This window comes from Siniperca chuatsi, linkage group LG8, assembly GCF_020085105.1.
Source record: "Siniperca chuatsi isolate FFG_IHB_CAS linkage group LG8, ASM2008510v1, whole genome shotgun sequence".
NCBI lineage: Eukaryota > Metazoa > Chordata > Actinopteri > Centrarchiformes > Sinipercidae > Siniperca > Siniperca chuatsi.
The window spans coordinates 29800594-29827216 of record NC_058049.1 but is presented as its reverse complement, the minus strand read 5'-3'; the positions used below and the strand labels follow the sequence as shown (position 1 = coordinate 29827216).

General features: G+C 41.3%; 1 long non-coding RNA gene and 1 pseudogene across 1 annotated transcript; both read left to right on the top strand.

Annotated features, from left to right (window-relative positions):
* The first annotated feature begins 13582 nt into the window (after window positions 1-13582).
* On the top strand, window positions 13583-14174 carry LOC122880224. Its single transcript, XR_006378874.1, has 2 exons — window positions 13583-13830; window positions 13920-14174. It is a non-coding gene; the product is annotated as an uncharacterized LOC122880224 (long non-coding RNA).
* Window positions 14175-17361: 3187 nt separating this feature from the next.
* LOC122880637 lies at window positions 17362-23460 on the top strand (annotated as a pseudogene).
* Window positions 23461-26623: the final 3163 nt, after the last annotated feature.

The following is a 26623-nucleotide window of genomic DNA, read 5'->3' as shown; positions in this document are numbered from 1 at the left end:
GCTTCACAAAACCAAAGTAAAGCTCCAGTGTGTTGTTTCCCAACTGCCTGAATAGCGTCACTATGATGATAAGCTCTGCCTACGTTGAGGGGGTACTTTCCGAAATGCCAGCATGTTTGTATGGTTTAGTGTAAAAAAGCAAAGCCGGTGTAATGACGACTCTGCATGTCATCTTTTGAAAATGAGGAGGGCCTGTACAATTATTCCCAAGAAATGATAGCTGGAGCTGAACATGAAAGTCTGCAACCTGTGATCGAAGGCCGTACTTTCAAATTACTGCCACCTTGACAACTGCTACTACAGTTGTTGTTATTGGCTCTGTTACTATTGTTGTCATTGTTATTCCTATGACTGTCATTCCTATTATTATTAATTTATATTACCACTACCATTGCGTTGTTGCTGTTTTGAAATTCTAGGTGGTATCTGCATTGTGCTTCCCCCTCCCCCACCCCCTTCTCTCTCAAAACCTCTCTCTCTCTCTCTCTCTCTCTAAACCTCTCTCTCATAACATCTCTCTCAAGACCTCTTTCTCTGCATTTCTCTCTCTCAAAACCTAACACGGCAGTGGCGGGTGAGTCTGGTTCTGCTCGAGATTTCTGCCTCTTAAAAGGAAGTTTTTCCTTTTAAGAGGCAGGAAGTTTTGCCACTGTCGCCAAGTACTTGCTCTTGGTGGGATTTGTTGGGTCTCTGTAAATAATATTATGAGTACAGTCTAGACCTGCTCTATAGGAAAAGTGCAATGAGATAACTTCTGTTATGGATTATATAAATATATATATTTATAAATATAAATAAAATAAAATTGAATTGAAGTGAATTGTGCTATGTTTATTCAGACTCATGTAATCTTAGTAACATGCAACATGTTGAGCACTACTCAGACAAGTCAGTACTCAAATTTTAGACCTTGCAATTTAACTAGCTACTGAGTCCAAAATATTTAATAAAAATATATATTTTTTTTTATATTTTATTAATTATTTTATTTTAATTCTTTGGCAAATTAACAAACAGAATACTAGAGCTGCAATGATTAGTCGATTATTCGCCAACTATTAAATTAATAACAAACTATTTTGATAATCGATTAATAGATTTGATACATTTTTAAGAAGAAAATTCAAAATCTAAATTCTCTGATTCCAGCTTCTCAAATGTCAATATTTTTTGGTATCTTTAGTCCTCTATGACAGTAAAATATCTTTGGATTGAGGTCTCTTAGTCAGGAGAAAATAAGACATGAGGATGTCATCTTGGGCTTTGGGAAACAGTGATCAACATTTTCTGACATGGTGTCTGCCTACTTGTCTGCCTGATTCCACAGGAGAGGAGTTTGATAACAGAAGGCTTTGGCTTCCATTATACTTTTGGAGACTCTAGGAACAATCTTAATTTCATGTTTTTAACTGAAACTTGGTTAGACGAAGAAAACAGTGCAACTGTTTTTATGGAGTCTACCCCTCCCACCTTCAGTTTTATGAGCGATCTAGAGTGCACAAGAAAGGAGGTGGAGTTGCCATTTTGTTTAAAGATTCCCTCCAATGCAAGAAGATGTGTTATGGAATTTTGCTTCTTTTGAATATGTGGCTCTTCAGTTGAATTCCTCTTCTCGAGTTATATTTCTAAACATCTACAGGCGACCTAAATACTGTGCAAACTTTTTTGATGACTTTACTAACCTGCTGTCTATTATCTGTATTGACTTTGACTGTGTAGTTACTGTTGGTGAATTTAACCACCATGTTGATAACCTCCAAAAAAAGAGGGACCAAAAAACTGTGTTGTGTTCTTAGTAACTATGGATTGACTGAGCAGGTGACGGAACCCACGCTCCAAGGGTCTGAACATTTCTAAGGTTGTGGTGACTGTTGCTCTCTCTGATCATTCCTGTTGTTGGGATTCAGGTAGGGCAGATTTGCTTATTTGCAGAAATATCAAATATATTTATGAATATTAATACAATTATTCATATTATCACAATTATTAATGTGGATTAATAATTACGGGTCACCACCCTGGGATTAGGGACCAATAACCAAACGTGGAAAAACAGTCTCAAAGGTGGCTGTCCACTCAATCTACATCTATCTTACATTAATAATAGTGGACAGTGAAGGGTCAATCCGAGCATTGACTGTCACAACCAGTTGTTATTACAACACATACCCGAAATAACCACAGGCAACTGCTCTTTAAAAAGGTAAAATAGAGTTTATTTAACCTTAGCACTGATCGATAATCAATAACGTCAACCAACAACCACTATCGTCTATCAGAATCAGAAATACTTTATTTCTATTCTAGTCTATTCTCAACACAATAAGCATACAACAATCAACAAGCATGTAAGGTATGTGTGTGTGTGTGTGTGTGGGACAATAGAAAGGGGGGGTGTGAGGAGGGTGACGGATGTGATCTCGTGGGTGGTTGTCACACCCAGATCCAGAATGCCGGGCAGACCCGCGAAATTCAAACAAAGGGGACAGCCAAAATGGAGGACACACTCTATTTGACCTCAAGATGCCGTGGAGCATTGCTAGTTATACTAACACGCTATCTGGTTCATTTGAGATATGTGTGTAGCTGTGTATATGTACGTGTAAAGGTGTGTGGGTTAGTGGAGAGGAGAGAAAGAAAAGAAAATCACACAAAGTAAGGCACAAGAGATCTCAAATGCCTTGGTAAAGCACAATAGCTGTCCCTTTATTACACAGGAACCAGGCAGCGAACTTTCATTCAATAGCCATGTTACTGGACTTTGGTCTGGACTTTGGTCTGTCACAGTTATTAGCTTCCACAGTGGCTAAAACTAACACAGTTAAACGGTCCAACAGCGTGGTACTGATACACAATGGACCGTGCTAAGCACAAAAAAACACAGTAGAAACAGGGCATGGTGGTCAGTTACTTTTCATAATAATGCACAGCACAATTCACAACAATGAAGCTTAGATGAAATAGCACACAGTTATACAATCTATCTCTGCCCAGACACAAGCCTCTTACTTGAGATCGCTCTTGATAGTGATTTAATGCGTCAGTCCTCTCAGGCTCAGATGCTAATGTAGCTGGGGTCCACACTGTCGGCGACGGCGAAACTGTTGCTTCGGGCAGGAGTGGAGTGTCATTCGACTTTTAGTGAGGAGAGAGCAGGGCTCAGTGGCGATCCTTTTCTCTGTGAAGAAAAACAGTAACTGTATCTTTCTTCTGGAAGCATAGATTATTATGAGGAGTATAACAATTGGGATCCAAGAAGTGTTTCAGCAAACACAAAATAGTTTGTTGCTCGCCCAGTAAGTTAAAACCTTCCAAGGGAAATAAATGTTCAACCTTGAGTATCTCCTGTAGTAACCAGTTACAGCGGAAAGACAGCGAGCAGTCTGTGTGCTCTGCTTTTATGGAGGTGATGATGTCATGGCCGGAGCGCCATGTGCATTCTGGCACAATATTAAACCGGTTTGAATCCTACTTAAAGGACTGGGACTACTTTGTGTCTGTAGGTAATTACACATCTGAGCGAAAATTACATGTGGAGTTCCACAAGGCTCCATTCTGGGGCCTCTTCTGTTTAACATCTACATACTCACACTGACTCAGATTATAGAAAACAACACAATAAATGACAATAATTTTGCATAATTTATCACCAGGGGGCTTTAATCTCAAACAAGCACTAAGTAAGTGCATTGGATGTGCCAGAATGTTCTTCAATTTAACAAAGATAAAACTGAAGTAATTGTTTTTGGAGCTAAGGAGGGACGATTAAAAGTCAGCGCTTAGCTTGAATCAGTAATGTTAAAAACCACAAACCAAACCAGAAATCTCGGTGTAGTCATGTACTCAGACCTGAATTTCAACAGCCACATTAAGACAATTACAAAGTCAGCCTACTACCAATTTAAGAATATATCCAGGATTAAAGGACTTGCCCATGCATTTATCTTCAGTCTACTTAACTACTGTAACAGGTCTTTACAGGTCTCTCTAAAAAAATCGATCAGACAGCTGCAGCTGAATCAGAACACTGCTGCGCGTGTCCTCACTAAGACCAAGAAAGTGGATCACATCACTCCAGTTCTGAGGTCTTTATACTGGCTTCATGGCTGTCAAAGATTTGATTTCAAAATACTGCTGTTGGTTTTATAAAGCACTGAATGGTTTAGGGCCAAAGTACATTTCTGATCTTCTGCAACGTTATGAACCATCCGGACCTCTCAGGACATCTGGCACAGGTCTGCTTTCTGTCTCCAGAGTCAAAACTAAACATGGAGAAGCAGTGTTCAGTTTTTATGCACCATATATCTGGAACACACTCCCAGGAAAACTGCAGGTCTGCTGAAACTCTGTTATTTTGAATCAAGGCTGAAGACTTTTCTGTTTGCTGCTGCCTTTTAATAAATCAAATAATGATTCATTTCATACACTGTAGTGTAGCTTTTACTGTCCTGTTTTATCAAATTTTTATTTCCTATTTAACTATTTTTTAATGTATTTATATGTCTTTTTATATTACCATATGTTGCATTTATGTTTTATGTAAATCACTTTGAATTGCCTTGTTGTTGAAATGTGCTGTACAAATAAATTTGCCTTTCCTTGCCTTTTGAGGTACATTCTCTGTAGTCATCATATAATTGTACATTTCATGTCCTTTTTAATGTGCTAATGTACATGTCATCTCCTTTACAAGGACGAGGCCTACTCATATTACCTACAACATCTGACAGATAAACCTGGACATGAGAGACGGCATCTTGCAAATGAGGTACATTTTCAGATTGAAATCTTTTGATCATAATGAGTCCACTCAAATGATTGTGACATGTGAGAGATAAAATGCCATCTGGAAGGTCACCAAAGTTGTTTCTCTGGTTTTACAGTTCCAGTATTTTCACTCTGCTGTTATCTGCCAGTATAATAGGAACATTAGTTAGAGTTTGCCACAGAGCTCCTGATTCAGTTTTTCTACCAGGAGCAGGATAATCTATGACAAGGAGCACTGAATCTGTTATGGTCTGGAGGCTCATGGAGGAATTAATGTAGGCATGTAGGTGTCACCTATCTGTATATCAACTAAGATTTAAAGGAAAAGGCTGACTTATCCTTTATTTTCTATATTTTTCTTATTTTCAACAAATCTTTTGTGCAGAGCAAAACCAACCATGAGCCACATCTTTGCACTCATTCTTTTTCAGGAACGCGGTTCTGTTTACAGAGCTTCAATAGCTTATTGTGCTAAGTATCACAACCTCTTGACTTTGTACTGAATTTATTTACAATTTACAATGTAGCATAAAGTCAAGAGGTTGTGATATTTAGCACAACAAGCTAGCTTAGCTCTGAACGGAACCTCATTCCTGCGCATGCTCAATGCTCAATTTTATCACTGTTGTTTTTGAACCTGTTTCTTAAAAAAACTAATTGCCTTCTGGGTGAAGGAACATGTCACCCAGTGCAGCGGTATGTCTCAATGGCGTGTTTTTTGTAGTTTTTTAAAAAAACACGGAGGTCTACAGCACAGAGGAATAACATATATCAGCTTTGGATACACACACAATATTTGTAAGTTGGATCAATTCATTGTTAGTTTGGTTCTGCACATAAGATTTGCTGACAAAAGACAAATATAGAAAATCACTAGTTTTATCCTTTAAACCACCACCTTCAAAAAAAGTTGCAAAGTGAGTAGATAGTCAACATGGTGGATCCATGTTTGAAAGTTGTCAAAATAGAGTTTAATATGTCCCTGTTCTTCCTAGTCTTTGACTCCATCAGATGATGTGTGGACACATTGCAAGAGAGCATGTCATCAGAAGAAGATTCAGAGTCACCATAAGATGGCAACTTGGACCGTTCAAATGATCCACGTGGGAATGGAGTAAACATGGATATGGACACGCCTCTTATGGCCACTGGTACAACATCAAGGGCTGAGGCATTACTGATGATCATGACCTATGCTGCAAAGCATCAAATAACTGGATCACTTCTTTGGGCAAGATGTTGTACCAGGGTCAAAGCGTGCCTTTAACAAAGTGTTTCAAAATAACATGGCCAAAGTTGAATTTTATTTTTACTGTCAAAATGACAGCTAGAGAACAGTGTCACGCAGTGTTTAGGATGTAATTCACCATTTGACCCAAACAATCTAAACAATAATAATAATAATAAGTTAGATTTATATAGCGCCTTTCAAGAGACCCAAGGACGCTTTACACAAAAAGGGGGAGATAATGCTAAAGACCATGAGCCTGAGTGTTTCGGATCCCCAATGGGAGGGATTTTCCAAAAGGTGGGGGCTGCAACACTGAAGGCTCTGTCCCCAAAACTCTGCAGTCTGGTGTGGGGGATAGAGAGCAGACCCTTGTCTGTGGACTGCAGATTCCGGGACGGGGTGTAGGGATGGAGAAGGTCGAGAAGGTACTGTGGGCCAAGGGTATGGAGGGATTTATAGGTGGATGATTTTTTAGGAGATGCAGGACTTGACCAGGAGCCAGTGAAGGTGAATAAGGGTGGGGGTGATGTGCTGCCAGGGCTTGGTGCAAGTGAGAACCCTAGCAGCTCAGTTCTGCACATACTGGAGCCTGTCCAGGGCTTTGCAGGGTACACCGAACAGGACACCATTGCAATAATCCAGACAGTAGGTGATGAAGACATGGATGAGGGTTTCTGCCACAGAGTCAGAGATTGAAGGCCCGAGTCTGGAGATGTTCATGAGGTGGTAAAAGGCAGATTTAGTGTTGAGTTTGATGTGTGACTGGAATGAGAGGGTGGAGTCCAGAGTGACACCCAGGTTGCGGACTTTCGGGGAAACAAAGAGCTGGAAACAATGGCAGCTTATTTATCAGTGTCCCAATAGTTCCCCAGAGTCAGACATTTATGACGGTGACCTGTACAAAGTGCTGTCAGCACCAGGTGAAATTTTCAATCAGATTTTAACAACCTGTCATACATGTTCAATTCAGATGTTTCACCTCTTTACAAGTCATCCAAATATTCCATCTGGGCCATTCACCTCCACCTCAATGAGCTGCCACCAAACACTAGGTTCAAACACGTGATGTTGGCTTGGTTGTGGTTTGGATCAACAGAGCCTCAGATGCATGTTTTTCTTAAGCCTTTTGTAGATCAAGCAAAAGTGCTTGCAACCAAGGGAGTGTCATGGAGAAAGAATGGGAAGGTTGTCATCAGCAAAGTTGTGGGTGTCTGTTGGTGTGTGGATTCCAAGGCCAAACCAGCAATGCAGAACTGTATAATGGGTATTTTGGCTGTGGTTTCTGCCTCCACCCAGGCACACCTGTAAATGGACAAGTGGAATACACTATCACAGACACAGATTACCCTGACAGAGATGCAGAGATCATGTTAAATGGCATGGAGGAAGCTTCCATCCTACAGAAAATGTAAAGGGAATAAAAGGACCATCTCCTTTGATTAATCTGCCATGCTTTTACATTGTGTGGGGCTTTGTGCCTGTTTATATGCATGCTGTCAGGTTGGGTGTTGCAAGACAGCTCTCATGCTATCTGGGTCATTTGAGTGTATATGTACATGTAAAGGCATGTGAGTTAGTGGAGAGGAAAGATAAAGAAAGCACACAGATTAAGGCACAAGGAATTTCAGGGAATCGTTATGGGGAATAAACGATCCAGATCCAGTCTGTTGCTCATCCAGCGAGTTCCTCTCCTAGGAAAATAAAAGGTCACGTGATGTGCCTTCTGTGGTAGTCAGCCACCCTATCCTCCCCATCCCTATGTGCTCTTTTGTACTCTCCTTCACTTGTGTTTCTTGTGTGTCCTCGGCTCGTCTCTAGACGTGTGTGTGTGTGTGTGTGTGTGTGTGTTTCTTCTGGTCTGGCTCCGTGGTTTCCCGCCTGCTGCTGATCATCGGCACACCTGTCCTCATTCTACCATCATTCTCCACAACTCAGATACCAGGCTCTCCTACACCAGGCCAGTGGCCGCTGCTTCAGTCTCCGCTCCTGAGCCATCGCTGCTTCCCCTGGGCCACTGCCTGTTGCTGTCCTGCCTGACACCCAATTTGGAGCCTCTTCGTTGGGACAAAAGGTGAGCAGTCTCCCTTTAATAGCACCCAATAATTTTGCAGGGGTTTGGTGAGAAGAAATCAAACCCCAAATCTGATCCCGTGGGAGCAGCATACACACACACATGGGGTGACACAAGCAAGTAGAGGTGTCATCATAGAGCACGCTCAGTGTTTTCACACCGCCACCCTCCTGCCTTTTCACTTCCAGTGGGCGAGGGATGGGTGGAGGGTGAGCAGTGTGCAGAAGGTGTTAAACTGATCCAGGAATAAACACAGTAGCTGTTAGAGCTGTATTAGATAGAAATGCCTCTGGCTCACATCTCTCTCTCCCCAGGGCCACTACTGATCTGTGTGTGGATATGTGTGTAAGCAATATGCATGTGTGTTAGCGTATGTACTTGTATGTGTGCATGTGTGTGGCACTCATACTGGCTGTGAAGTTTGAACACAGTGTCCAAGGACACAGCAGAAAGCCAGCCTTAGGGATGGACAAATAGAGAGAGACTCAACAACTGAGCACCACTAAATCGAGCCAATAGGATTAAAGCAGCAATATGACCTTCACAGATGATTGTTAACAGAGAAAATAGGTGCTGGTTTATTGTTCTTTTTCATTCAGTCTCAACACTGAGATCACTGTAGAGCTACTGAGGCTTTCTGGCAGCTATCTGCTTCTTTATTAACTGGATGAACTATACATGCAGGGTGAGCTGTTTCTTATACTGTGTTGCTTAAAATGAGGCACCAGTACTTTCAGTGTTAAAGTTGTAAAAGTCGTAAAAAAAACGTATGCCCAAACACACAAATACACACACACATGCACATGCTTGTGTGCATAAGGCTGAAAGACTGATTAGATGATGTACACATTATACACATAGATTAACAATGCCCAAAAATGCCTTGTCAATAAATTCATTCAAATTAAATTCCAAATTTAACAAAAAATATGGAGACAAACATTCTTTAATGGTGGTATGTACGTATATAAGAAAAAGTGGTATAACATTAAGTATGGATATAAGAAGTGGATGTTACATTTTTCATTAATGATTCAGGTGTTGGCTGGCTGCTGCTTTGAAACTAGGTTTCCAAAGAACAACTTCCCATGGCTGCCTCCCTCAGCTCTTCACTAATCAGTTAGCTAAACTTCAAGCATGCCTTAAAGACGGGTGGATGACCTGCAATTTTCTGATGTTAAACTCAATAAAAGTTATTGTACTTATTGTGCGGCATGTGTATTGACAAGAACTAGGTAAAGAGATCATATTTCTTCAATATTCTCTGCACTTGCTCCCTGTAAAATCCAGAATAGAATTTAAAATTCTTCTCCTCACCTACAAAGCTCTTTATGGTCAGACACCATCGTATCTTAAAGAGCTCATAATACCTTATTACCCCATTAGAACACTGCGCTCCCAGAATGCAAGGTTACTTGTGGTTCCCAGAGCCTCCAAAAGTAGAATGGAACCAGAGCCTTCAGTTATCAAGCTCCTCTCCTGTGGAATCAGGTCCCAGTTTGGATTTGGGAGGCATCTCCACATTTAAGAGTAGGCTTAAGACTTTCATCTTTGGTAAAGCTTATAATTAGGGCTGGTTTGGATGAGTCTCTCTCTCTCACTCAACCCAACCAGCAGCGGCAGATGGCTGCCCACCCTGAGTCTGGTTCTGCCCGAGGTTTCTGCCTCTTAAAGGAAGTTTTTCATTGCCACTGTTGCCAAGTGCTTGCTCATGCTAGGATTTGTTGGGTCTCTGTAAATAATATTATGTAGAGTACGGTCTAGACCTGCTCTATAGGAAAAGTGCTATGAGATGACTTCTGTTATGAATTGGTGCTATAAAAATAAAATTTTATTGAATTGAAAAGAACTACACCTTTATAACTTATTCCCATGATGCACCTCTTTCTCTCCTCCTCTCCCTCTCCATCTGTATGTATTTTTATCTCATTACTGCATGTTACCAACTCAACATCTTCTCTCTCCTGTAGTTTTGTGCTTTCTCATCTCTCTCGTCTCTCCTTCTGTCGCTTTCAGCAGGTATTTCTACCGCTGGAGGTGCAGAGACTGGATCTTTGGTTGTGGCCCACCTGCTGCCCCTGTGTTCCTGCTCGACAACTGCTACTACAGTTGTTATTGGCTTTTTTACTATTATTGTTATTACTATTCCTATGTCATTCCTATTATTATTACTTCATTAATATTACCACTACCATTACATTATTACTATTTTAAAATTCTAGGTGGCATTTGCATTGTGCTTCCCTCTCCCCCCCCCCCCTTCTCTCTCTCTCTCTCTCTCTCTCTCTCTCTCTCTCTCTCTCAAAAACACCGCCCACCATTGAGTCTGGTTCTGCCTGAGGTTTCTGCCTGTTAAAAGGAAGTTTTTTCTTGCCCCTGTCTCCAAGTGCTTGCTCATGGTGGGATTTGTTGGGTCTCTGTAAATAATATTATAAAGAGTACGGTCTAGACCTGCTCTATAGGAAAAGTGCAATGAGATAACTTCTGTTATGAATTGGCGCTATATAAATAAAATTTAATTGCTAGCACTAGCAAGGATTTTCCAGTTAAACATTAATATGAGGCTATGTTATATAGGGCAATAAAGTATACCTGCCAGCAATGCAACTATATGCAAAAGCATGCTATTTTAATGTAATTTATTGCCATAGTAGCATTCATTATTAATATTACATTATGCATCGGGCCCTGACAGGATCCACGCCTACTGGCTAAAGAAGCTCACTGCACTCCACGAGCGCCTAGCAGCACAAATGAACCAGCTGCTAAGAGATGGGACGCACCCTGAATGGCTTACCGAAGGGCGCACAATCCTGATCCTGCAAAGGGTACAGCCCCATCCAACTCCCGGCCAATAACCTGTCTCTCCACAACATGGAAGCTCATGTCAGGCATCATTGTGGCTAAGATAAGTGGACACATGGATCAAGACATGAGCAAAGCACAGAAGGGCATCGGCAAAGGAACCAGAGGAGCCAAACACCAACTCCTGGTTGACAGAACAGTCACCCAAGACTGCAGAACCCGACACACCAACCTGTGCACTGCCTGGATTGATTACAAGAAAGCATATGACTCAATGCCACACACATGGATCACTGAATGCTAGGAGATGTACAACATCAACAGGACTCTAAGAGACTTCATTGCAAACTCGATGAGGCTGTGGAAAACCACCCTTGAGGCCAATGGCAAGCCACTTGCACAAGTATCCATCAAATGTGGCATATACCAAGGAGATCAGAATCAGAATCAGAATCAGAAATACTTTATTGATCCCCGTAGGGAAACTCTTTGTTCCAGTAGCTCTTCTTTACGTCAGTGCACACAGGAGAAAACGATAATTTAAACTATAAACAGGTCCGAAATAAATTAAGTAACATGTTGGTATAAGTATAAGATAAACTAAGTGTCGAGTACCAAGTGGGTTTACTGGTAGATGGTGAAGTACAGTATAAATACAATGTCACTAATTATGTAATAAATAATAGTAAAAGCGGAGGTGCATGTACTGTCGAGAGTAATTGAGGTATATCCGTAACAGTAATAAGAAAAACTAACAAAGGAAAACTAATATTGCACTTGAGTAGTAAACAGAATATTGCACAATTATTATTAAGATGTAATGCTCAATGTCCAGTTTAGTGACCTAGGGTCAAACAGACTAATCCTTAGAGGGAGGAGTTAAATAGTTTGATGGCCACAGGCAGGAATGACTTCCTGTGGCGCTCTGTGGTGCTCTTTGGTGGGATGAGTCTTCCACTGAAGGTGCTCCTTTGTTTAGCCAGCACGTCATGGAGCGGGTGGGAGACACTGTCCAAGATGGCGTGTAGTTTGGCCAGCATCCTCCTCTCTGACACCACCGCCAGAGAGTCCAGCTCCACCCCACAATGTTACTGGCCTTACGGATCAGTTTGTTCAGTCTGTTTGCGTCCGCTACCTTTAACCTGCTGCCCCAGCATGCAACAGCATACAGGATAGCACTGGCCACCACAGACTCATAGAACATCTTCAGCATTGTCCGGCAGATGTTGAAGGACCTCAGCCTCCTCAGAAAATAGAGGCGGCTCTGGCCCTTCCTGTAAACAGCCTGAGTGTTCCTGGTCCAGTCCAGTTTATTATCCAAGTGTACTCCCAGGTACTTGTAGTCCTCCACAATGTCCACACTGACCCCTGGATGGAAACCGGGTCGCGGTGCCTTGGTCCTCCGTAGATCCACAATCAGCTCCTTTGACTTTGTTGCATTGAGCTGCAGATGGTTCTGCTCACACCATGAAACAAAGTTACCCACCACAGCCCTGTACTCCGTCTCATCACCACCGCTGACACATCCCACCACAGCAGAGTCATCAGAAAACTTCTGAAGGTGGCAGGACTCTGTGTGGTAGCTGAAGTCTGTGGTGTAGATGGTGAAGAGGAAGGAGAGAGGACAGTCCCCTGAGGGGCCCCAGTGTTGCTGACCACGCTGTCTGACACACAGTGCTGCAGCCGCACATGCTGTGGTCTGCCAGTCAGGTAGTCCACAATCCAGGACACAAGGGGCGTCCACCTGCATCGCTGCCAGCTTCTCTCCCAGCAGGGCAGGCCGGATGGTGTTAAAAGCACTGGAGAAGTCAAAAACATGATCCTCACCGTGCTTGCCGGCCTGTCCAGGTGGGTGTGGATGCGGTTAAGCAGGTAGATGATGGCGTCCTCAACTCCCAGTCGGGGCTGGTAGGCGAACTGAAGGGGATCCAGGAGGGGTCTGACCATGGGCGCAGCTGTTCCAGCACTAGTCTCTCCAGGGTCTTCATTATGTGGGAGGTCAGTGCCACCGGTCTGTAGTCCTTGGAGCCACTGGGACGTGGCGTCTTCGGCACAGGAACGAGGCAAGATGTCTTCCACAGAATGGGGACCCTTTGAAGACTCAGGCTCAGGTTAAAGACGTGTTGAAGGACTCCACAAAGCTGGGGGGCACAGGCTTTTAGCACCCCATGCTCTGTCCCCACTGCTGTTCTGCATAGGTCTGAACCCCCTCAGCCAAATAATCAACAAGACTGGCTATGGATACCGACTCAGGAACGGGGCCACCATCAGTCACCTCCTCTACATGGATGACATCAAGCTCTGACATTGGGATGTCATTCGGGCTTGAGAAGTGCAGTCGAATGGTGACAAAGAGAGGGAAGGTAGTCCACACAGAAGGGGTCTCACTCCCAGAAGGAACAATAGCAGACATTGAGGATGGTTACAAGTACCTTGGAATACCACAGGCAAATGGCAACCTCGAAGAGGCAACAAGGAAGACGGCAACGGCCAAATACCTCCAACGAGTAAGGCAAGTCCTAAGAAGTCAGCTCAATGGCAAGAACAAGTCCCAGGCAATAAACAGCTACGCCCTGCCAGTGATCAGATACCCTGCGGGAATAATAAGGTGGCCAAAGGAAGAGATACAGACCACAGACGTTAAGACGCGAAAGCTCCTCACCATGCATGGAGGGTTCCATCCCAAATCCAGCACCCTGAGTGTCATAGTTAGCCACTATGCCCCCTGATCCTTTTGTCCTCTTCTGTATCTGCCTTCCCCTGTGTTTCCTGGCGGTCCCCTGTCCGTCTTGTTTGTGTGTGTGTGTGTGTGTGTGTGTCTGGGTTCTGGGCTGGTTTCCAGATCTCCCGGCTGCTATTGATTACCGGCACACCTGATCATCATCATCATCATCAACCACCACAGTTATCCACCGGGCTCATCCACACTTCCAGCGCCAGATCGTCTTCGTACCCAGTACGCGCTATACGTAACGGCTCAAGTAAGATACCTTTTGAAGTTTGTCTGTACTTACCTTATGGTAACATTGTCTGTCTCCGTTGTAGACCTCTGTGCTGCCGGTGATCACTTCCTTGTGCCACGGCCATCGGACTCTAGTCTCAGTCTCAGCGTGTCTTCACCCGATCAGCCCAGCCTTCAACCACGCCAGCCAGTCCAGAACCCGCTTCCCTGGTCTCCGCTCAACGCACCACCCTCCAGCCTCCGTCCAGTCCGGTCGAACTCTCCGTACTACAACGCACTTCGCCAGACACGCCGCGATCTCCTGATCTATCCACACAATAAAACTGTTCAGACCTTGATCAGCTCTGTCCGTGTGTCCTGCTTTTGGGTGCCAAGTTCGTTCCACATAACACTGAGACTGTACGCTAGCTGTAAGGAAGGCGGCCATGGACTACTGAGTGTGAGAGCCACTATCCAGGATGAAACATCCAAGATCCACAAGTACATCCAAGATAAGGCCCCAACAGATGACGTGCTCAGGGAATGTCTCAGGCAATGGGGAACAGAGGAAGATGTGCTGGAGGAAGGACCATCATGGGAGGACAAACCCCTACACGGGATGTACCACCGGAACATAACTGAAGTGGCTGATATCAAGAAGTCCTACCAATGGCTAGAGCGGGCTGGATTGAAGGACAGCACAGAGGCACTCATCATGGCTGCACAGGAGCAGGCCCTGAGCACCAGAGCAATAGAGGCCCAGATCTACCACACCAAACAAGACCCAAGGTGTAGGCTGTGCAAAGAGGCCCCTGAGACAATCCAGCACATAACTGCAGGGTGTAAGATGCTGGCAGGAAAAGCATACATGGAGCGCCATAACCAAGTAGCTGGCATAGTGTACAGGAACATCTGCACTGAGTATGGACTGGAAACCCCGAGGTCAAAGTGGGAAACACCTCCAAAGGTGGTAGAGAATGACCGAGCCAAGATCCTGTGGGACTTCCAGATCCAGACTGACAGAATGGTAATGGCGAACCAGCCTGACATCGTGGTGGTTGACAAACAGCAGAGGAAAGCCGTTGTGGTTGACGTGGCAATACCAAGCGATGGCAACATCAGGAGAAAGGAACATGAGAAACTAGAGAAGTACCAAGGGCTCAGAGAAGAGCTGGAGAAGGCCTGGAAGGTGAAGGCAACAGTGGTACCCGTGGTCATCGGAGCACTCGGGGCAGTGACCCCCAAACTGGAGGAGTGGCTACAGCAGATCCCTGGAAGAACACCAGACATCTCGGTCCAGAAGAGTGCAGTACTGGGAACAGCAAAGATACTGCGCAGAACCCTCAAGCTCCCAGGCCTCTGGTAGAGGACCCGAGCTCGAGAAGGACGAGACCACCAGCGGAGGGTGAAGGACAAGTTTTTTTATATATATATATATATATATATATATATATATATATATATATATATATATATATATATATATATAGAGAGAGAGAGAGAGAGAGAGAGATAGAGATATATCTATAGATATAGATAGGTATAGATCTTTAAAAAATTTAAATTTCAAGTTCAGTCAAGGTAAAAGTTACTGACTAACTAGCTTATCATTTCTAAATTTTTAAATCTTTTTATGTAAGCTGTTTGATAGACTGTGGAACTTGAGTTTCATAAATAGGAGGATCCAGACACTGGAATAAACTCACTCTTGTAAGCTCTGTGTATTGTGAGAAAAAATAAAATGTTTGTTTGTTTCTCCTCTCTGGTGGTAGTGTTGTCCTCTTCTGTGTTTGTGCGGCCTGTCTCCTTTCTAGGTCTCTATGGTGGAGAGGAGGTGGTGTGGCTCAGATCCTACTTAGTAGGTGACACCTGAAGCTGCACACTTGTCTCCTGTATCCATCCTCTTCACTTATGTTTTGCAATCTACATTTTGTCATCATAACTGCACATACTATGATTTTCTGTAAATCAGTTCTGTACATACGAGATCTATTCCATGTCTGTCTGTCCTGGGAGATGGATCCCTCCTCCCTCTTCCCGAGGTTTCTTCCATTTTTTTTCCTGTTAAAAGGTTTTTTTGGGGGGAGTTTTTCCTCATTTAAATCGAGGGTCTAAGGACAGGGCGTTGTATGCTGCACAGATTGTAAAGCCCCTTGAGGCAAATTGTGATTTGTGATATCGAGCCATATAAATAAAATTTACTTGACACAGTCTTCATCAGCAAATGAGCAAAATTAAGTGGAAATACCATCTGAAGTTTTCAATAACTACAGGCCTTCAGTCTACACAGATTTGACTCACTGTTTGACAATTCAGTATACAGTAGTATACATGTGTAAATCTAAATGGTGCAATTAGAAGAGTCATCTTGGAGCAACAAATCTTAGAATATTGCTAATCTTACTTTCATTTGATCCTTGTTGGTGCAAGCCAGTCTTAATTTCTGTTCTGCAAGTACACATAGCACCAATTGATGATTCTACATGGTGTCAGAAGTGTGTGGAATCATAGATGGATAAGTGGGACCATATGTTCACCATGTCCCCTCTACACACTGGCTGTCAAAATGGCTGAGTGGTGTGAGGCTCGAGGGCTTCTGATGTCCTGCTGCAAAAGTGTGTTCAAGTCCCACAAGCAGTGTTGGATGCTATTTCGTTGTCAGATTCCGTATGATTTGAAACTTTTTGGACACAGTAATTTACTTCTGATCCTGCATGTAAACACACTCAGATATTCTTATTAGAGTAACTCTGTTTATTCAATTAGAGCAGACAATGAGCAGAGAAGCAGCGAGGACAAGCCTGTTGTTTGTCTGTGCAGCTGCCTGAATGACACGCAAATTGCTCCAGCAACACTGGGAACCTCAAAGCCCATGCAAGCCCCCGCTGATGAAATCAAACAGATGTTGCGAGTCCTCTGACACTTGATGAAACAGTTGGAAGTTTTTCAGGAGACACTGGGACTCTTGGCCTCCTCACCATGCACCTGCTTCTGGTGCTGCGGAAGGCTCAGAGATGTTCAGATATTCATTAAGGAGACTGTGACGCTGTGCAACAGTCCTCTTTGAAGGGCCCCAGAAAGTGGACACCTCAACCTAAGACTCTTCAGAGGCACATGGCACTGCATGCAACTATTTTTGAGGCAAAGACAGAGGGGATTGTGTATGTTCTATAGCACAATGCATGCTGGCAAGTAATAATGTTTCTAAAAAAAGGTAAAAAAGGTACTTACTGAAATACTGAAACATATTTTTGTTTGTTGAATAGGGACTTGTATTTGTAAGTCTTTTCAAATGAAAATCTGCCTGCTCAAATTCAAAAGTCATTAATGGCATCATATATTTTTTTGAATATTGATGTTTTCAGAGTGCCCTGTATCATTTGTATTATAATGAAAACAATATGAAAAGGAATAAAATTCTACTGTGGCCGGGAAGTGCAAAACAACATTACAAAGTGTGAAACACTTTTACAAAGATCGAGACAAATTTACATTTTGGAAAACATTTTTACCTATCATAAAACACAATTACATTGGGAAAAACACTTTTACCAAGGATGAAACAAATTTACATTTTAGAAAACAAATTAACGAGACGAAAAACACTTTTACCAGTCCCGAAACAAATTTACAATGACAGATTCTTCACGGAAAGGGAATGTACCATACACCGGAAGTGACACGGTGAAAGGTGTTGTTGTTGGTGAGCGCGGTAAATTCGTGTTGTGGTTGTGGAGTTAATGGCGTAAATAAAGTTTATGGTGACAGCGGCCGAGGGATGTTTTGCCAGTTTTGTGGCAAACACATGAGCAGCTTAACGCGGTTTTGCTTTTCGTGTGGTCGGTGTTTGGAGTTTCTAAAGGACGCGGACCAGACGGAAACACCGGGGACGTCTCGACAGCCGGACAGTGCTAAGCAAAGTAAGTTGTTATTTGTTATTTTTTTAGTGTAGCAAAACACTAGCTATCTGAGGCCATGTGAATAAAAATCAGTAATGCTAATAATGATTTTTTGAGCGGCTTATAAGTTTCTGTTTTGAAACGGAACTCTGTCCATTTCAGCAGAACAGCCATGCCCACCATACAAACAGTTCATGGAGTACAGAAGCTCGAAGTCAAAAGAACGGCAGTCTTTTAACTTTGGGCCAAAAGGAAGATTTAAGCCTAAAGAAAGAAAACACGTCCAGGTAAGTTGTACTGACCGTCCTATACAATTTTGCAATGCTCTATATGTATTTGTGTGTATGTGTGTATTTATTTTACCTATGTATACATTAATTATATATCTTTGTTATTTTACTAGATAAATGTAGGATTGATGGTGCCACATGAAACTGATGGAATCGATTTAAAACCTCTAAGAGGGAAAACACTTCCGTTATTTGCAGACCCGGAGGTAGCAGCACCTGATCTACTGAAACAAGCTGTACAGAAAATGAGAACATTTAACAAGGACATGCACGAAGGACCTTACGTCCTTTTGTATCCAGACTGCTCAGAGGCGGTCCATGTGCCTGGGTCAGAAAGGCCATTCAAATTGGCAGAATATAAAAAGGAAATAGGAAAGGCATATTCCAGGATCACTTTTTTCATTTGCCTAGAAAAACACTATAAAAGAGGTTAGTGCATCTCATGATTCAATATTTTTTACATATTTTGATACTCTGCTGGAGGATAGATAATGTTTGTTTGATTTATTTTTTTCAGTGGATGATACCTCAGACTCTGATTCTGATTCTGAAATTGTCATCACAACAAGGAGCACAGCTGAATTCAATCGAGCTGACACTTTGGTACATCAGTTATTTCTATTTGTATATATTTATGTATGTTTGTATTAGTTGTGCATTGGATTTTATACATAAAATCTTTGTCCTGATCAATAATTTAGTAGAAAAAGGTTTGTTTTGATTATTTTGCAGTAACTATTATACAGTAACACAGGAAACCAATCAGCATTGATATATGCTGTATGTGGTAATGGAAGCTGTTGAAAATTGTTGATAATTTTATCCGTTTCCTCTCAGGTTTTTGAACCACAAAATCGAAGTACTCCCAAACTCAAACTGGAAGATGAAAGGTAGGTGTTGCACACTTGTACACAAAGGAACTTTCAGGTGTGCATGTTGAAATTATTTCTTTACTTCTTGACTGGAAATAATAATAATAACCCATATCTTATTGGGCTACAGTGCTTTCACTACCGGGTAACGGGCAATTTAACTTTTCTTTTTCTTCATTTAAATCACAAAATTGTGATAAAACTACTAGCAGATATTTCACGACTTATTCACATACACATTATACATTTATATTGCTGTTTTGGAGATGTTTTACCACTTTTGTTTACCTGGAAATACAGCAAGACCGCACATAAGCTCAACGTTGCTACATGCTATCGGCTGTTTCTGTAACTGACTGAGGTGCCCCCTCGCTCCCTACCTAAAGGACCCACAACTGCTTGTGTGAGCTTTACTTAATTCACCTGCAAGAGCTTATTGGTGTGTCCTAAAAACATAACAATAAGCTCTTGCAGGTGAAAAAACACAAATGACTAATTTAACCAAACCATTAAAAAAACATGTGAGAATGAAGTGGGGGGATGTAATGAAAGACAATGTTTGTTTGTTTTTTCTAGTGGTAATCAACCAATAGGAATCTTGGCTGTGTCTTGGTGTATACATAATGTTTACATGATTTGACTGTAGGCCTGAAGGACACCTGCTGGTTTTAAGATGTCTGAAACACCCACTCTAGCCCAGAACACCTTGGCCACTTGAAAAGACCCATTGTCTCTCATTTCATCCGTTTGACTCGCTGACAAAGGCTAGATGCCAAATTGCATGAGAGTACTTTTAAATAATCTGTCTTTAAGTTGCTGATGTGATCAGAGAATTCGCTCTGATGAACTTGAAACAGAAAATACCATATGTGTAATATGATTTATAACAAAATAATCTTTTTTTTTTTATAAATCTTTCTGTTCCCTCTACTACTACCTTTTACTCAAAACTAGATTATAGCCTTTATTATGGAGCTAATAATTTCTATGTTTTATCATGTTTCAGAGATGCACCAGGACATTCATCAACAATTCAGCCAGGACAGGTAATAAGGCAGACTGGCACCAGACATTTCTTGCTTTCAGTGTTGTTGTTTCAGACATTTTAATCTTTTTTTTTTTTTTTTTCAGATAGTAATATCTGATGCTGAGGATCTGGATCCACCTGAAAAAATCCAGAAAAACTTCTTGCTACAGGTAAATAAAAAATCATAATGACTGACATAATTTAAATTTATTTAACTGATTACATGGGGAGGACATTTTTGTTTGTAAGATGTTTTAACATGGAAATGTAATTAATAATAATATAATTTCCCAACAGTAAATACACAGACCTGTATTCACCAAATGTTGAGCAAGAGGATGAAGAGCCAGTTGCTGTCAATGTGAAGAATTTCCAACACACAGCAATGTAATATGACTATAGCACTCCTGTTTTTTTACTGTACAATAGTTCTGGTATATCTGGAATATCCTCAAATGAAGTCACTTTTTGTCATTACAGGGAGGAGACGGACATTACATTACCTGACATCATAGCAAACCTGTCACTTCCTATTGATCATAAAAGAGTCAGCCAGTTCAACATCTCAAGGGCTCATGTTTGGGATGGGGCAGTCAGAGGTTTCAAGCGTACAACATATTCTGAAACCTGTGACATGCTGGTCAGATTTACTGATGATACTGGTGTTCTGGAAGAGGGAATTGACACTGGTGGTCCAAGATGAGAGTTTTTAACTCTACTAATGAAACACCTAAAAGACTGGCCCATTTTTGATGGACCAGAAGGGCATCGATTCTTGGTCTACAATGCAAATGGTATGCATATGGGTTAGATGTGTATATAGGCTACTAATGGTTGATTAATGATCATTGACCATATATATCACATGACAAATGCTTGTATATTACAGTATATAATGCATTGTTTGTTTTAATTTTGCAATTTGAATTCATTCACAGCTGTTAGGGAGGATGAATACTACCTGGCAGGAAAGATGATTGCTGTGTCAGTTGTGCATGGAGGTCCAGGACCCCATTTCCCGTCGAAGGATCTTGTACATGATCTTGCAAGCCAGCCTTCATTCAAAGCACCAGTTAATTTAATAACTGATGAAGAAATAGGGAAAGCTTTGCAAGAGGTGAGAATAGCATAAGGCTACGGTATGGTAGGGCAGGGTTTTACATAGTTCCTGCAGTGTTTTGAGACAGTGTTTACTTCCTATATCCAGTACAGAATTAGTTTCATTAATTTATCAGTTTTTGATGGTGTAAGATTACACTATGCTGTGTATGTATCTCATTAAAAATAGGCAAAGAGATACAGTGCTTACAGTTATTGACTGGGGTGTTTATGCCCCTTTTCATGTTTCAGATTGAGAATGCTGCTTCATTGGATGCTCTGCACGAATGTATGATGAGACACAGCACAATGTTACAGACAGCAGGGTGTCTGAGACGTGGCTACTGTGGAAGAAAAGAGAGAGATTGTTTCAGACTACCTCCAATGGTATGTTATTGAACGGAACTCATCTGTAATTGACAGGTAAGATGATATTTGTAGTGATGAGATTTTCTTCTTTTTTATGTATTCATATAAGAATTTTTAGTTTGAAATACCTCAGGGTCCCCATCTTTGGTTTATGCAAGCATGTATATCCGTTACCAATTTGTCACTGTGACAAAATTTGTAAGTGCCTTCATTAAGTCTACACACGTTTATAGATTCAATTTAAAATAGATATTAATCTTTTTCCTCATCAATCTACACACAATACATCATAATGTCAAAGCAAAAACAGAAATTAGATCTCAGGTTTTTCTAACTCCTCCATAGAGTCCAAGAGGAAAATCAGTCCAGTTACCCCTTAAAATGATCCATCCACCTCTACTGCACATCTGGCAGCAGAGTGATGGTTTGAGGCTCACTTGATCCATCAAACCCTTGATGACTTGCTGCTGTTTATCCAACCACCTGCTCTATACTGTGCCAGTGTCATTTCCATCTGAAGCTATTCCTGCCCTGATTGGTGTGGTGGGAATTACTAGAATTGTTGGGTCTTTGTATATTATAGAGTGTGGTCTAGACCTGCTCTGTCTGTAAAGTGCCTTGCAACTGTTTTGCATTGTCATTGACGTATTGTGCGTATACTGATGAGGAAAAAGATTAATATTACCATTTTAAATTGAATCTATAACACAACAAAGTTTTGAAAAAGTGCACGGGGCATGTAGACTTTGTAAGTGCTGGAGCCACCCAGCCGTCTGTGTCGTTCCAGTCTTCTGTTTCTGTGTGTAATACTTAGTTTGTAACAATTAACTTTTAATATGCAATGTGAAAACAGGGTTCTTTAAATCAATTTTCAACACAACCATTTTTCCCCCCAAATGTCCGTTTGTTAAGGTGGATAGAAATTGTAGAGAAAAGAATATTTAATAGTTTTCTTCAATTTAAATTCAGTTGCCACTACACAGCAGTGAAACAATGTTTTTGTTCCCTCTGTAGATTCACGGAGGGTCTTTCAACCCTGGAGTTTTTGACTGCACTACAGCAGCACCCTACTTTGCTGGCCCCTGCCCTGTGCCACTCTGAAAAGCAACTCACTGCTTTTGACCTTGAGATACTCTTCAAACCTGGCCTTAGTCCTTCGGGGAGTAATCGAAGACTTAAAGAAAGTCAAACCATGGGCTACTGGGCCGACAATCTCCTTGATTGTGAAGGTTTGTTCGTTTATTTGTTTTTTTATAACTAGTTAAGAAAACACATGGAAATTAAAGCTGCAAGCAGCATTTATCAGGGTTCAAGCATTTCCGGCCTTTAAGCAAATCTAGGACTAGTTCGCGCAAGTAGGTTTTTAAGATGATAGCAAATTTCTGATGAACAATTTGACTGACAGCAATAGTACTTGAGGCAAAGTTGTTCAGTATGAGGATATCTATCAAATGATATGCATCACATGATTACAGGCCAGAAAACTTATAATAAAAAAACCCTAATAATAAAAATCAGTACAATTACAATAGGGTTTCAGCTCATTGAGCTTGAACCCCTAATTATGTATCTGAATTGTTTTTTTCTTGCAGAAGGCCAGGCTGCTGTGTCTGAGGAAGATGTTTTGATGTTTGCTACTGGGCTGTCTTCACTTCCCCCATCTGGCTTGGAACCACTGCCACAAATAGAGTTCCTGGATGACTCTGCGTTCCCAATGGCAAATACATGTACAAACTCCTTGAAATTACCACTCCTAGACTCATACACTTTGTTTAAGTCACAAATGGACTTTGGAATTCAAAATAGTCCGGGATTTGGCTGTTTTTAAGCTAAATGATGGAAAACCCTAGAGTTAAGACTCTGAAAACGTTGTTGTTAAAGGTTCACTTTAAAGTGCAGTTACCCAAATAGTTTTTATAATGTAACAGTATGTGAGCATGTTTTTCTCACTGTTAACATTTTGAAAATGTTTTAGATTTGTGACTCTCAAACTGGGATCTCTCTGTGAATCACTGTTTTAGATAAAGAAACAAGTAGTTCAAGAAGTATTGTTTTCTATACTACAAAAATGTAATAAATACTTATTACTATTTTTGATTAATTTACTTCACACTTAAAAACAATTAAGCTGTGGGTGACAGATTCATAAACATTGTGTTCAGACAGACAACAGTATTCCACCACTACAAAAAACCCTCCCTTTTTGATCATTTCATAGCTGAGCCATTTCTTTTAGTTTCATGTACAGTTCTGATGCAGACTCCCAGTTCTCTGGCTTCTGTAACTGATTGTGTTCCATGGCAAAGTCCAAGTACTCCTGCATGTTTGGGTCCCCACAAGGAGTCATTGACAAGCTAGCCTCAGGAAGGGCATCCAGTTCAGCCTGTTCAATTTGAAATCCGCAGTCTCTGGAGCCAAACCTATGTTAAATAGAAAACATAAGTATTTCTTTTCATTTAAGCTAAAACGTCAGAATAATACTTTTATCTGTTTATTACCAATGTATCACCTGTGTGGTAAGTAGTAGAGTTCATTGGGCACTCCTCCTGGACATGCTGCTGTTCTGGAAGGGCGAATCCTGTGACTGTTCCACAGTCTCACACACTCATCCAAGTCCTTCTGAATAACATCACCAAAGCAATGTCTCAATAGGCACTGGTGCTCATGACTCCCGTTGAAGTATCCGGCTTCTCTAAGGTCTGCAAATAACTCCATCCAGAACTGAGACCTATAGAAATTGATACAAATTGTAGTTATACTTTTAAGCATATACACATAAGTTTGAATAATAAAATCAAAGGTTAGTCGTAATGAAATTTATGGTCTGCATCTTTTGGTCATTCGATTTTCTTTTCAGGAACAACTACTTTTCCTGGCGGGCTGTATTTGTTTTATATTTTGTATTGATCTTTATTGTGCTCGTTTTTTTGTTTTTCATTACTCGTTTCTGAGAAGAAAATCGAATGACCAAAAGATACAATGACCCTTTATGAAGACCACTCACCTTCCCTTTCTAAATATAGACCACCAGGACTCAATACGCTGGTTATTTGTAGATGAGCCGTACATGTGGCTGGACGCACCAGAGTAGTAGTCACTGTGATGGTGGCGTAGCGTACATTGAATTGCAGCCATCAGTCCTCAGTCTCATGGGGATGACACCGAGGTTTCGCACATGACATGAAATAGTGAGCAATCACTGTTGGGTTATTATTTGTTGGTCCACATTCAAGCCACAGTACTTTACGTGAAAATCCATCTATGCATCCCGATATGGCCAAACCGAATGGCTTAAGTTTATCATAGCCATCTGCATGCCACATATAGTTAAGTCCCATTGAGTGGTAGGTTCTTCTTGTAAACCTTCTGCGTGTTCTGCTCTCACACCCTCGAGGATTAAGCTCCCGGAGCAAATTCATCACATCACTGTACTTTTGTTTAAGTACTTGCCACATCGTGCGGTAGCCAAATAGTTGTCCAGGTCCACGAAGTTCCAATCTGATGGCGTTACTCACGTAGTTTGGAGAGGAATAATCCTTTCTGCGGTACAACCCGGCTTCGTTCAGTTTACTTTTAAGAGTCCTCAAGCTGATGTTTACACCGTGTAGACTTGACATCATGTCCACTATTACAGCGTACGAGTGGCCCTCGTTAAAATATTGAACACATTGATGAAGGATGTCTGGTGTTTCCGTCTGGTCCGCGTCCTTTAGAAACTCCAAACACCGACCACACGAAAAGCAAAACCGCGTTAAGCTGCTGATGTGTTTGCCACAAAACGGGCAAAACATCCCTCGGCCGCTGTCACCATAAACTTTATTTACGCCATTAACTCCACAACCACAACACGAATTTACGCGCTCACCAACAACAACACCTTTCACCGTGTCACTTCCGTGTATGGTACATTCCCTTTCCGTGAAGAATCTGTCATTGTAAATTTGTTTGGGACTGGTAAAAGTGTTTTTGTCTCGTTAATTTGTTTTCTAAAATGTAAATTTGTTTCATCCTTGGTAAAAGTGTTTTTCCCCATGTAATTGTGTTTTATGATAGGTAAAAATGTTTTCCAAAATGTAAATTTGTCTCGATCTTTGTAAAAGTGTTTCACACTTTGTAATGTTGTTTTGCACTTCCCGGCCACCGTAAAATTCAGACGAAATACTTTTAAACCCTAAGCCTTTTTTGCTTGATTTTCAAGTAAAAATATTGAATGTATTAAATAAACTTTACTTACTTACTTACTTTTAGCAGCTGTTTGCACTTTAACCATGGATGTACAAACAACAATCAGTTATTAGTTAACTGCGATGGACATTGGAGATACCATTGTGACTGGAAAGAGTAAGTCACACTGATTTCAGGAGTGTGTGTATGTGTCAGTCTTCAAATGGTTTATAGGTTTAAGAAATTCAATTAAAATTTATTTATATAGCACCAATTCATAACAGAATCTCATTGCACCTTTCCTATAGAGCAGGTCTAGACCGTACTCTTTAAAATATTATTTACAGAGACCCCACAGTTCATACCATGAGCAAGCACTTGGCAACAGTGGCAAGGAAATACTTCCTTTTAAGAGGCAGAAACCTCGATCAGAACCAGACTCAGGGTGGGTGGCCATCTGCAGCTGCCGGTTGGGTTGAGAGAGAGAGGTAAGAGAGAGCAAGAGGTAGCAATGAAGCAAACACTTTTCCATGGCAAATCGAAAGACTTCGGATTTGCCACCATTCAACTCCAACAGGTACTGATTTCTCATCATTAAATAATGTTGCTAACACTGCAACAAAAGTAGTAATGTGTAGCTAAAGGTAAAACTAAAGTCTGATCTTGTAAGACAATTACGGAAAAAGTTGTATAACAAAACAATCATTATATTTATACCAATGGAATTCAGCCCCCAGTCCCATTCCTTTTATAGCAGTTGTTCCAGACAAACGAGATGATCTACTGTTTTTGTTAGTTTTTTTTTCTAGGGTTATGGAAATGCTCCTTATGACAAATTTATCCTCTGAATGTTTTTGATGGATTGGAGAAGAAAAACATTTTTCTCTTAATACACAATTCATCAAGAGTCACAAGAGATAAACTGAGTTGTTAGAGTATATCCTGTTGGTCTATCTTCCATTACATCATTGCATACTTTCCATACAGAGCTGTCTGTGACCTGAAGTATCTTTAGTCAGATAGAATGCCTGCACACATGCAAGAACTGCAACTACCTTGCTGGTGATTTTTTTCTGCACATTAAACTTA